Genomic DNA, 4,313 nt, shown 5'->3' with positions numbered 1-4,313 from the left:
CATTTTTTTCTCTGCATCGTTGGTTTGTCTCTGACGGTCAACAATAACCTCTGTAAGACGCTTCAACATGAATCTTCCTTAAGGCACAGTTACTCGGGTAAAAGATGCTTGCTGATCATAGTGGTCACCTGCTATATTTAGTTTTATTTGTTCAGAGGGAGGATGCCCCTGATGGATGACAGTTGGTTTTTGGCCAAGTACCAGAGACATGAGATTGTACAAGCACCGCACAGAAATTCTCATGTTGTCTGCTGGATGTGAAACTATGCCTCCTCCAGGCTGAGCATCTGCTTCCTTTGGGGTTTCTTAATTCGGAAGAAATCTATTGGTCCCTAGGTCATATGGTCATGTGCAAAAATTAAATTTCAACTTACATACATGTTTTGTTAGGGTGGTCAATAAAATGCTTTGAGTCATAATAATGTGTTATGGTGAGATAAAATTATCTGGAATTAAAGGAAAGCAGCTCCCGACACCATGGGGCTCGCCCCTGCTCACCAACGGTGGTGGGGCCCCAGCTTCCCAGTCCCCCTCGCTTCCCACAGTCTCCAGCACGGGCCCAGCCCAAGCCTCCTCTTTCCCTCGTTTCCCCCTAATTCCCCTTCCAGACGCTGCCCTCAAGTTGAAGCCTCAGCCACCACAACAAACCTCGAGCCCCAGCAGCCGCCCCCACGCAACAGGCCGTGATCCACTGGCCTCCCAAGAGCACCAGCCATCCCAACGGGCGCCTCCTGGGGGCTCCTGGCCTCCACCTCGGCTGCCCCAAGGCCTCCCGCGGCTGCTTCCCCCTGCCTGGGGCCTGCAGCTGCTTCTGGGAGCAGGCTTCGCTGGAGCCAAGGGCATCTTGGCGCCGCAGCCACTGCCACCACAGCAGAAACATCAGGAGAGGCCAGGGCAGCAGCCATCAGCAGCGCCAGGGGACAAAGCACAGGAAAGGCACCCCACAGTCACTGGTGTTTGAGGGTGACAGCAATTCTAGAATGCTGCATTTCCTTACAACTGTTGTGGGCTCCACTTGTGATGTAAAGGTGAAGAATTGTACCACCTGTGAAAGTATCTTCAAGATGCTGAGCTCAAAGTTCGAACTGGCAGTAGACGCTGTGCACAGAAAGCATCGGAGCCAGCAGGTGGTCCTCGTCAGGAAGACATTGTGGACACCATGGTGTTTAAGTCAAGTGATGTCGTGCTTGTCTACTTCCAAAATGTTGACTTCACTTATGCTACTAAAGTTCACTGATTCAGCCATTGCCATGAACTCAAAAGTGAGTGGGAAGCACAAAGAGAAGATGCTTCAGTGCTGGGAGGGTGGGTGACAGCAACAGCGATGACTATGACCTGGAGTCTGACATGTCCAATGGATGGCGCCCCAATGAAATGTTCAAGTTCAATGAAGAGAACTACAGTGTAAAGACCACCTATGACAGTAGTCTCTCTTCTTGTCCCTTAGAGAAGGACAACTCAGAAGAATTTCATCAGCGGGAGCTGTGCGCAGCCCAGTTGATTGAAAGACTAAATCGAGCCCCCAGTACTGCCTGCGGATCACCATAGACAATGATGAAGGGTGCACCGAGGAGGAGAACAGTACAATTCAGCAACGGGGTTCAGGAGGAGAGAGCCCCAGCTTGGCATCTAGAGAGGGAAAGTACATCCCTCTACCCCATCGAGTTCAGGAGTGTCCCAGAGGAGGAGTTTGATGCAGTAGTTCTCGTGCCGGCCGGCCTGGCCTTAGCTCTTTGCCACTTCTTGGCCTTCACCATCTTGACAATAGCAGCTCTAGCCCAGGTTCTGAGAAACGCAGTATCAATGGAGACGCCTCCCACATGTTCCCTAAGGCACAGTGGCCTCTGAGAGGTACCAAGACTCTGTCTTTCCCCAGCAACAGGCCGTCTGGAGAAGCTTCTGTTCCACCTGCAGTGGGCCGGATGTACCCCCTGCACTCTCCCAAGTCAGCTGTCCCTGCCCCAGTCTCAGCTTCCTGTCCTGAGCCTCCCATCTGCTCAGCAGTACCGACCTCTTCAGCTTCCATCTCCATGATGTCATCAGTTGGGGATCCTGGAATAGGCTTCATTTCCCCAGCTTCTCCAAAGATCTCACTGGCCCCCACAGATGTAAAAGAACTCCTGGCCAAGTACCCTGAGAGAACGCTGCAGTTCCAGGAGCTGTCCTGGATAGCTAGGAAAGTCCCTGGCCTTCAGAACAAACAGAAACACTTTCAACTGGAAGAACTGAGAAAGTTTGGGGCCCAGTTTAAGTTTCAGCCTAGTAGCTCCCCTGAGACCAGCCTGGATCCTTTCCCTCCCCAGATCCTAAAGAAGGAGGCCAAAGGGAAGGAGAAGGAGGTCTTTTGGCTTCAGACTCCATGGGGGCTGTTTCTTCCTTTTAGAATCCATATCGCTTAAGGAGGACGAACTACCCCTGCTACCAACAGGAGGCACCGAGGGGTGGGGTCAGCCCCTCTGCCTTGCCCAAGCCAAAGAGATGACAAGGATGAGGTCTCTGTTGCTGAACAAGTGAAGAAGTCAACGCTGAACCCTAAGACCAAGGAGTTCAATCCCACTAAGCCCCTGCTGTCTGTTAATAAATCAACCAGTACTCCACCTTCTCCTGGGCCCCGGACTCATTCAACTCCCTCCATCCCGGTGCTGACAGCAGGTCAGAGTGGGCTATAAAGCCCCCAGTACATTTCCTACATACCTCAGATACACATGGGACCAGCTGTTCAGGCACCTCAGGACAGAAATCCTGTGTCCAACTCAATGCCTGGACAGCAGGACAAGTACCAGGGAGCAAAGGCTCCCTGCCCTCCCAGCACTCGGACAAATAGACAGCTTCAGCCCCTCTGATGATGCAGGTCACCGCCACCACTTCTGCCCCACTTCTGGTGGCTGCCACATCTTATTCTTCCTACATTCCCTACAACCCACAGCAGTTCCCAGGCCAGCCCACCATGATGCAGCCCATAGCCCCTTACCCCTCACAGTGTTTGCCCCTATGCTTCAAAGCAACCGACGCATGCTGACGTCAGGGAGCCATCCCCAGGCCATTGTGTCACCCTTCACCCCTCAGTACACTTCTGCAGAGTAGCCCACCCCCCAAGCCCTTTATGCCACGGTTCACCAGTCCTATCTGCACCATGCCATGTAGCTCCATGTGCACCAGCCGCAACCAGACACCATACCTATTGGGAGCCAACTGCAGTCCCAGAATGTGGACCCTGGTCCCATCCAGCACCAGGTGGGGCAGGCCCCACACCTGGGCAGTGTATAGCCATAGCAGAACCTGTACCACCCAGGGGTCTTGACAGGTACACCACCTTCTCTGCCACCTGGACCTTCTGCCCAGTCCCGTCAAAGTAGCTTTCCCCAACCAGCCGCTGTGTATTCCATCCATGCCCACCAGCAGCTGCCCCATGGTGTCACCAATATGGCCCATGTTACCCACGCCCATGTCCAAACTGGAATCACAACAGCCCAGCCTCCTCACCCTGGGGCCCCCACCTGTCCCAGATGATGATGCTGCACCTACCCCAGAGCCATGGGGGCTCCCCTCAAGGGGCAATGCCCCACAGTGGGGTGCCTGCATTCTCAGCTTCCATACCCTCACCCTACCCCTACATTGGACACTCCCAAAGTAAGCAGCCTGGGCAGGTGCCTGGATGTCTGGGAGGAGCTGATGACAGGATTCATGAGTTCTCTTTAGCTGGAGGAATTTGGCTGATGTACTGCAGGTAGGGCAGGATGCATGGGCTCTGGGTGGGGAGTGAGGGGTCTTGGAGGCAGGGCTGTTGCAGAGGGCACCTGCCAACCTGCACCTGTCTGTGATGTAGGGTGAGCAGAAGCCACAGTCGCTGCCACCAGGGCCTTGCTCCTGGCTCTGTTCTTTGCTTCCTTCCATCCTCCCTCAGTTGTGATCCAGCAGCCCCCATCCCTGCTGCCTCCTCAGCTCTCAGTGAACCCAGCTGTCTCCTGACTTAGCCAAGGTAAGGTCAGCACAGCAGACAACGTCAAGCTAGGATGTGGGGGGCTGAGCTGGGCACATGAGGAAGAGCTCTGGTTCACTGGGAAACGGTGATTGGTCAGTGCTTCTGACAGCCCCATGAGACATCTTGAGGGGGCCGGACCTAGCAACACTCCCCCCACACTCCACACTGGCACAGTGTCTGGAACATAGTGGGCGTTCATAGATAAATCAAAGAAAACTTAGAACATTGACGTCATGTAAAAAATATCTTTGTGTAGTAAATTAACAAGTGCATAAATGATTTGTAGAATCTGTATTTGGTGAAAGCTCCCTTCAACTTAAAGTAATTACAT

The 4,313-nt window shown here is 53.5% G+C and overlaps 1 pseudogene; it reads left to right on the top strand.

The window, feature by feature from the left end:
* Window positions 1–421: 421 nt before the first annotated feature.
* Window positions 422–3,974, top strand: LOC132597297 (ataxin-2-like protein pseudogene; annotated as a pseudogene).
* The last annotated feature ends 339 nt before the right edge of the window (window positions 3,975–4,313 follow it).

Source organism: Globicephala melas, chromosome 5, assembly GCF_963455315.2.
Source record: "Globicephala melas chromosome 5, mGloMel1.2, whole genome shotgun sequence".
Taxonomy (NCBI): Eukaryota; Metazoa; Chordata; class Mammalia; order Artiodactyla; family Delphinidae; genus Globicephala; species Globicephala melas.
The sequence above is the reverse complement of the archived record's forward strand: the minus strand, read 5'-3'. Positions and strand labels throughout refer to the sequence as shown.